General features: G+C 33.4%; 1 long non-coding RNA gene across 1 annotated transcript; it reads right to left on the bottom strand.

The window, feature by feature from the left end:
- Window positions 1-983: 983 nt before the first annotated feature.
- Window positions 984-4,428, bottom strand: LOC142335504 (uncharacterized). Its single transcript, XR_012758877.1, has 3 exons — window positions 4,301-4,428; window positions 2,059-2,190; window positions 984-1,600 (listed from the first exon to the last, which is right to left on the bottom strand). It is a non-coding gene; the product is annotated as an uncharacterized LOC142335504 (long non-coding RNA).
- Between the last annotated feature and the right edge of the window lie 5,198 nt (window positions 4,429-9,626).

Here is a 9,626-nt window from a genome sequence, read left to right on the forward strand (position 1 = left end):
CAAAATTCAACGCAAAATGATGTTAGAGTAGCGTTGAATGCGTTGAATTTATGTAAGATCAATGCTAAATTCAACGCTAAATATGTAAGATCTACGCTTAAATTCAACGCTGAACATGTAAGATCTACGCCAAAATTCAACGCAAAATTATGTAAGATTAGCGTTGAATGCGTTGAGTTTAGGTAAGATCTACGCTAAATTCAACGCTAAATATGTAAGATCTACGCTAAAATTCAACGCTAAATATGTAAGATCTACGCCAAAATTCAACGCAAAATTATGTAAGATTAGCGTTGAATGCGTTGAATTTTTGTAAGATCTACGCTAAATTCAACGCTAAATATGTAAGATCTACGCTAAAATTCAACGCTAAAAATGTAAGATCTACGCCAAAATTCAACACAAAATTATGTAAGATTAGCGTTGAAGGCGTTGAATTTATGTAAGATCTACGCTAAATTCAACGCTAAATATGTAAGATCTACGCTAAAATTCAACGCTAAATATGTAAGATTTACGCCAAAATTCAACGCAAAATTATGTAAGATTAGCGTTGAATGCGTAGAATTTATGTAAGATCTACGCTCAAGCGTAGATCTTACATAAATTCTACGCATTCAACGCCAATCTTACATAATTTTGCGTTTTTTAGCGTTGACACCTCGGCCCGGGAATATCAGAACTGACTTTGGTTTCATCGTGAAATTTTAAAAAGCGAAAATAATCAGATTGCAATGGCGTGCTGTCCTTTTCTGAGAACATTTTACCAAATACTCTGCTGAAGAAATTGAAATCAGTTGATAGACATAATAAGGCAGGTTATCAGTTTTTATATTTTCAGTAATGTCTTCTGCAACAAGAACAAGTGAGTACATTGATGGCGTTTGAGCTGCTATTTCAACTAACAAAAATAAAACGTACCATAAAATTTAAATTTATTTAAGATCCATTTATCACTAAAGCGTCAATCTTTTTAACTGTGTGAAATTATTATTTACATAATCAATTGCATCGAAAAAGTAGCAGCAAAAGGAACCACTGCGCCAATTTATAGTTATTCAAGCATTTTGTTTTTTGTAGCCAAACTTTACAAATAGGGTACAAAGAGGGAGCCATGGCCGGTCAATTGGCCGACGTACAAATTAGCCGACACACCTTTTAGCCGACACTTAAGCAAATATAACTACTCGAAAACCACAGCTCATGATAATTACCCGCGCATTAATTGGGTAAAGCAGCGTCCCTTAGTTTTAAAACAAACAATATTTGGCTACAACTACCCACTAATTTGGCCATGCCTCAGCGGCCCGTGGGACTTGATATGAATCTATCACAACCGAACAAATTATTACAGCCGAACATAATTAGGTCGAAGCTTCTAATAACACTATTTAAATTATACAGTTCCGATTTCGGTCATTTTTACGTCGTCTTGATGAAATCTGTCGGCCAATTGGAGTGTCTTCCAATTTGTGTGTCGGCTAATAGCACAGCCCGTTTCTGCATTCTCGGTTATCGTAATCGTAATCATCGGCACTTATGCAATCATACTTTGTGGTGCAGCTTTGGCGTTTTGCAGGTTCCATTTCACGAAGTTGGTCTGAAAAACAGAAAAGGATTGAAATTCAACATTATTCATTTAAAACATATACTTGCAAAATAATCTTTCATTTAGTACATATTAAATAAAGCCTTTCAGTTTTTAAATAATCGTTCCTCATCCTGTTTGCAAACTTTGATTGCCTTCAATTAAGAGAAAGCAAGAAAGTGAGAATATTTTTGTGGGAATAATTTTGTTCAGATGAAAGAAAGCCCGGATGACAGTTGACAATTAACTGTACGCAGGGTGATAGGAGGCGTGAATTAATCATGCTAAGTTTAATCAAATAACTGTAGTTAAACATGCAAAGTTTAGAAGCGTCAGATCTTTTCGTGCCCAGGTTCAAGATTTATCGTGCTGCGAACAAAATGCACTGTATGAAGGTTTGTGATTGCCAAAAAGTTCATATGAACGGGCTTAGGGTAAGGAGAAAGAACATGTTTTTTATGATACAGTACTTAGTTGAAAACGCCTGTAGGGGTTGATTTCTTTTCGCCTGTTGTAGCGGTACTCAGCGCTGACGACGGCAAACAGCAGAGCCAGAAGGACAACTTGTCGAAGCATTCTGATGAGTTTGAATTTGGTGGAAACTGAAATGCGATAATTTATTTTAGTCAATCGGTAGTTCTATTTTGTCAGTCTCATATTTACAGGAGACTTTTTTGTAAATAACCTGTAGTTATGTATTAGAATAAAATAGGCAATGGCGTGCAACTTTGAAGCTTAATGCGGTTTTACTGTTTCTAAAAATCCTGTTAATCTCAAAAAATTAGTTAATTATTTATGGAATAATTTTAGTTGCTCTTTGAAAACATAGCTATGCCTTTGAAAATTCTTTTAGAAATGAGAGTTAAGGAAACCCACCGAAAAGAAACTTAATACACTTTGCCATGTCATGCAAGATCTTGCTAACCCTTGCAAAACTTGAGGCATCTTTCAAAGATCTTGATAGACAAATATTTCTTGGAACATTTTGATAACTCTTCCTACATCTTGTTTTCGGGTGCTATTGAATTTTTAATACTTGATACATTTTGCCATGTCATGGTTAATCTTTCTAGGAAATCTTGCCAAGATCTTGTTTCTTGACAGCCATGCAAAGAACTTGCAAGTTCGTACATATCTTGATGTTTTCTTGGTAAGTACCATGGCAAGATCTTGGCAAGATTACCGAGATTTAGTGCGTCTCTTATCAAGATATGCCAAGTTTTAGTTCACTGAGAAATGATAACATTAACCCAAAAAGGATACTGTATTCCGAGTCAGAGTTATATCAAAAATGGTAAAAAATTACAACTTTTTAGTTTATATAATTGGTCAATTCTTCATAAATTAAAACGGCCACAAATTCTTTAAGAACAGAAAAATGAAAATTGAATACTTATAAATAGCATTGAGCTTGAAGTCACGCCAAGATCGAACATTTTATCTTCCGGAAATTGATTCAAACATGGGGCAGAAATAAGTTTTAAGGTGACAGGGAATTTATTCTGGTCTTCTTTGTATTTTTTAATTTGATTGTTAGAGTAAGAATGTCTTTGTGCATCTAGGTCTAGCCAGTTTTCAGAGCTGATATGGGCTCCAGTTATTATTTCCCGAACATAATACCAACATTGGGTTCTGAGGAATTAGTTTGATGAGAACTAAAATTGTATTACATTTGAATTCTTGAACTCTGTCAAAAATGCTTTGAAAATTTTTGGCTCTTTAAACCCAATTAAACTGCCTGTCTATGGAAGAAGAGTTTTCCTATTTTATGAATTACAAGAGCTGAGTAAGATAATTCTTTAAATTATCCCATCAGCAAACTTCTTTAAATTATGATTTGGTTCGAAAGAGATTGGGATCGTAGAAAATAAGTCCTTATGCAAAATACAAAATCGAGCAGACCACAATTAAAAATTTTCAAGTTGAATTTGGAAAGTTTGAACACCGATCACTCCAATCTTTTCAAAAGAAAACAAAAATGGGAATTATCTGCTATAGAAAATTGGCAGCTCAGTTCCATTTCATATCGAAGTTCATATTTTCAGATTCAATTGAAACAATAAAATTAATACTGTCCCTTTCAGAGAACACGTAAACTAATTTTGCAAAAACTTAAGAACATTTTTAATCAACAAGAGATTGCGTTATTTAGAACGATTCGTTTTCCTGCTTCAAACCACTAATATTAAATCTCAAATTTGGACCTCTGTTACTGCAAACACAAAATAAATTTGTTTTTGTTACTTTTGGATTACACTGATGTGAGTTTGACGTTTTATTTCCTGGACCTGATTGCCATATTTCAGGACTGAGTCAAGAAAATTTTATTCTGATTTTTCTATGAGCACAGTTCTGATCATGGCACGTAAACAGGTATCCGTTAACATTTTTGGAGTTGATTATTTCTGTAGTTGATTTGCTACATGGATTGGGTCTTTCCATTATAGCAACGCGCTCCCATCAAATCATACCCCCCCCCTTTTGGTATACTTGCCATGCGTGGGGTGTGGGGGCTATAATTGGAAAGACTTTTTTTAAATTTTTTCCAAAATTAAGCTCGGAAGTTTTTGGTGCTAAAATTTGTGAACATTAACAGATTCTGTGATTTACTAAATGGCTTTAGTTGATCAAAAATGCCAGCTTGAAAGTTGTTAATACAAAATTGCACGAGATTTGAAATTCTGCAAAACAAAATGATAAAGTATTTTCTACCTTTCTTCGGCGAGCTCCAATGCAATATATTGAAGAGAGAGAAAACAACTGAATTTAGATTTGGTGATTTCAAAAATGAAAAATTCTCTTGTTTCTAAGCTTTAAAACTACCTTCACGTGACTAGTACTAAACTGAATTTGAATTTTTGAGGGAGGTACTAAGATTAGAGGAGGTACTAAGATTCGTTTTGTCGGCTCACCTAAGATTGATGGATTGATGTAGTGAACTTAATTAAATTAATTGGCCATGAAAGTATCTAAAAATGCTTAACGTGTACAATGACTATGTTGGACAACATCAAAAGAGACTAGATTACTACAAACATCGTGAAACCTTTTTATAAAACAATTTCTAATTAATAACAAAAACGGGCTTCAATTAATAACATTCAACTGGCTTAAGCTTGTATATGTTATATAACTCTTAGATCACTCGTATATGTTATGAATATTCTCATAGAATAACATATCAGAAACAGCGTGCTCAACAAACTCAACAAACTCTTTGCGTTGTTCTCTCAAAACTAATAAACGTTCAAAATATTATAATGTTTTTGTAGGGGGAGTGTCTCACATATTATTGCAGTTGCTTTCTTCTCTCTTTTGGTAATAAACTAATTTTTAAACGTTTATGCATAATTATTGCTGATTATGTGATCTACGTGCAGCTCAGTCAATGACGACTACGTGAACTTATTTGCTGCTTCAATAGTTTTTGTTCATGCAATTTATGAATTGATTAATAAAAAAAATGAACATTCAGATCTGAAAAACATGTTGCAAAGAATAAATTTTCCATTCCGAGGAAGCTTAGAATTTTTCTTCGATTGGGTTCGTTCAACATAGTAGAAAAATCTGGGAGAAATAGTGAAAAAAGGAAATGTTTTTCGAAAACTGTCTTTCGTTGTTTTCTTTGTTCAGATAAACTATGTTTATTTGATTAACTTAAAGCGCTTTTTTACCGTGTATCTATTTTCTATAAGAAAGTAGGTACTAAAAAGGAGTTTCTTTCAGTTTTGTTCCAAGGATATTTACCAGCACTATTTGACAACGGATCGTACCTGTTAGTTGTGTGGAACTACCAGATAAAGTGTCTTCTGATGTGTTTTTTTAAGTAGTGCATGGTTAAGTGGGAGGTGGGGGATTGGATTAAAAATTGAAAAATTGTTATGAGAGTTGAAGCAGTGAAATTCTATATTTGTTTAACGCCGATAGAATTGCACAAATATTGATATCATGGTAGCTAATTAAATAACATTATTGAAAAGGTAAAGACAGTAGCACTGTAATTCTGTTACAACTGATTTTATTAATTGCTAACATATTTTTGCAAACAATTCACGCAAAAATTTTTAATGTCCGTCACCGTAGTTTGTAGGTTCTCTGCACTTGCTCTCGCACAACATAAAAACTAACAAATGATTGGATAATTCTGAATTTGCTCAGAGGACTTCGAAAAAGGTAAATTGTTGTGGTGAACTCCTATCTTGCAGTTTATCAACTGTTTTGCAAACAATTTTTTCTTGCACAAAAATGATCAAACAGTCCCCTCTCTGCGTCAGCTGTCTTGTAATTGTATCCATCTTTCAGAGAAAGGCTATCAGTTTGCTTTCAAGGACTTCTTCCTACACTTATTGACAAGCTCGGTCAAAAACCGTCGTTAAAATTTCTCTTAGAATTTTAAATGATTTATTCCAGCACAAGAATATTCCCGGATATCGAGGTGTCACCACTAAAAATCGCTAAAAGATCTAAGATTTGCGGTGAATTTGAATTAAACGTGTAAGGTTTGCGCTCAATGAGATGAATGCGGTGAAAACTCTTAACCGGTGATTTTTTTAACCCTTATCTTTATTTTCACAGCTTTCTGTTGGTAGTGGTGCAATAATTTTTTCAGCGCTAACAGCATGCGGTGAAAAAAATTTCACCGCTAAAACCGCAAATCTTAAAAAAATTCACAGCTAAATTCAATGCTTATCTTAACTTTACAGGAAATATCACTGAGGTAGGTCACAGATGGAGTAGTGGAATAAGAAATTGTTGACATGTAGGAGATGAGAGGTTCGATACCGTGTGCGGGAGTTACTTTCTTGTAAGAAATCCGTTGAATGCGGTGAAAATAAAAATTTCACCGCTATGAACCGCAAATCTTAAAAATTTCACCGCATTCAACGCTAAAAGATGTGGGCGCTTTTGCTGTGAAAATTTTTTTCACTGCTTATCACCGCTAATCTTACAATTTTTTTTGACCAAACCTCAACCCGGGTTAGATGAAAAAAACAGTCGGGGTTCTCATCTAGACTGTTTGGAGTTGAATAGTCACGAACTAAGAGCACGTAGGTCGTTTCCTAATTAAAAAAAACTGTCAAAAACATTTGTATCCAGAGAATACAACCGGTAAATTTCCGTTTTTTGAAAAAAAAAATTCAAACACTCATTGTAAAAAAACGCTTGTGTAAGTCATATGTTTTCGGACACAATATCAAAGTGGGCTTTACAAAAAATCAACTGGCAGTAACAAAAGCTGAAGTTCGGAATTTTGCGCTGACGTTAACAATTTCTTTTGAAATTCAATTGAACTGATGATTGTATTTGTACCTCAAGATTATGATCCTGTTGTTGCTCTTAATATTGAACTGTCAATATTAACTCTTTTCTCAATTGAACTTCTTATAAATTTAGATACCTCGTCCAGAGCTTTTAATGGCCGTTTTGCGTCCAACTGCTGTGATAGTTAATTGAATTTGCAGGAAGAATTTGTATCAGAGTCAGAATCCTGTTGTTAAAAAATATGACAACAAACACAAAGATGTGCACGTTTATGTCATAGATCAGGAGAGTCAAAATTATGATTGTCAGCAAGATGGAAGTACATCAAACTACACCCGATCATGGATATTACGGGTCATATCTCGAGTTAAGCTTTTGAAAAAAATTGAATGTTTTTTAAAAATTGGGAACAGTAGTACTTGTTCAATTGAGCAATTACTTTAGTGTTATGTGTGTAAGCTTTGAAAATTTTGAAAATAGTTGGATATTTCTGAATTTGCTCACAGGAATTAGAAAAAGGTAAATTGTTGTGGTGAAATCCTATCTTGCACTTTATCAACTGTTTTGCAAAAAATTCTTCTTGCACAAAAGTGTTCAAACAGTCGCTTCTCTGCGTCTGCTGTCTTGTAATTGTATCCATCTTTCAGAGAAAGGCTTCCAGTTTGCTTTCAAGGACTTCTTCCAACACTTATTGACAAGCTCGGTCAAAGTCAGTTAAAATTTCTCTTAGAATTTTCAATGATTTATTCCAGCACAAGAATATTCCCGGGTCGAGGTGTCACCACTAAAAATCTCTAAAAGATCTAAGATTTGCGATGAATTTGATTTAAAAGTGTAAGGTTTGCGCTCAATGCAATGAATGCCGTGAAAATAAAAACTTTTAACAGGTCATTTTTTTAACTCTTATGCGGCGAAAAAAATTTTCAACGCTAAAGATTGCGATTCTTACAAAAATTTACAACTGAATTCACCGCTAATCTTACATTGCAAAACATGTATTAAATTTAAGAAGAGCGCGGAATAATCAGCAACCTCGTAATATCAAAAAAGATATAATACTTCAATCTATGTCGTCAAGCGGTCAATCTTAATGTAAAGAGATTGATGGTGCGGTAAATACTACCTATCTATTGAATAAACTATCGGGGCCCTTGTGATCTTGATATTGAGTCATATAAAATTTTACTTTGTTTTTCCCCGGTTGAGCTTGGTTTTAATAACAATTTCTTTAAACCAAAATTTGGTTCAATCAATTTAGTTGATAGCCGTGTGAATTGTTGTAACAATTTGCAACCGGTGTAAATTTTTGAGGGTAACTGAGATCTTATCGTTCGTTTTATTGAAAAATTTGAAACCAGCCGCTCAAACCAGCCGCAGTTACGTTTATTCGGTTGAGCTGAGGAGATATTTTCTTCATTGTATTTTAAAAAACTCTTAAGCTGAATTTTTAAGAAATTATGTTAGTTGAATTGTCTGCTAAATCACAAGCCTCCTGCGCTTTTTTTCTTGACTTCTTCGCATATTTGAACTTTTATGAGAGCATGATTCAAATTATAACTTTCAAAATATAATGCAAAAATTAAAAAGTTTTACAAAAGAGTGAGAGTATAAAACAATTCTGTTAGTTTCTTTTTCTATTTAATTCTATGTTAACCTTTGGAATTTGCTTTATTTTATTTATTAACTTAAAGAAAGCTGCTGAAAATGTATTTCAGAGAGAAGCTTTTGATAATTAAGCTGTTATTGTGAATTTTGAACAGTGGTCTTTGACTGATATACTTTTACGCTCGAATACAATTGCAGTCATCATCATTATTACAATCCAAGAATTGGTTAAGTTTCACTAGAAGTACTGAGCCGCGTTTAAAAGTACTTGAAATGCTTAAGAATGCTGAAGCTACTGGGAAGGCCGTAATTCAAGGGTTTGTAATTATGTTATTGCATAGTTTCTACTGGCAATGAAATTTTTAAATTTTTAATATCAAGTTTTTTATTTGTTTTTTGATAAAATTTGTAATTTTTTTTCTAAATTTTGACATTTATTGTCATTATTTAATCTCCTAGGGGGTCAAGAATCCTCCTAAATTTCCTAAGGCCAGAAAAACTCCTATGAAGTTGGATAATGGGTTATTTAAAGTTGTTTATTGGCCATGAAACGGGTTTCAACATTTTATAATCACCAATTTCCGCAATTTTCTGATAAGTTTTTATAAAACAAGTTCAGAAAACCTCCTCTAGGGTCTAACAATGTGATACTGCTAAATTTCTAGTGGTAATAGAGTGTTTATCAACATCTTAATATCGCAATATTAGGCAATATTTTGATAAATATTGCAATTTTTTTTGCAAAGTTCGATTTTTCAAAAAACTCTCCGAAAACTTTTGTAGTAGGTAGAGCTGTCGGGTTTTTTGCATAGTCTTTCTAGGCATCATATCTAGGTTTATACGTCGGGGAGTTTCCAATTTCTATCTAAAAGATTCTGAAAGTGATTTTGCAGCGGGCGATCTTTTTTTGTCGAGTGGCTGTAAAAATTTCGATTTTTCAAAAAACTCTCTGAAAATTTTTAGAGTAGGTAGAGCTGTCAGGTCTTTTGCATAGTCTTTCTAGGCATCATATTTAGGTTCCAACATACTCCAACAACCTGATCAAACCACTGCCTAAATTGATTATTTTTTTATAAAAGCAAATGGTTACACTAAAACGTAGTATATGACCTCATGATCGTTTTGCTCATACATCAATTTTTTGAGCAAAAAAAAATCGAAAGAGATGGCA

Source organism: Convolutriloba macropyga, chromosome 2 (genome assembly GCF_964194025.1).
Source record: "Convolutriloba macropyga chromosome 2, txConMacr16.3, whole genome shotgun sequence".
NCBI classification, from domain to species: domain Eukaryota; kingdom Metazoa; phylum Xenacoelomorpha; order Acoela; family Convolutidae; genus Convolutriloba; species Convolutriloba macropyga.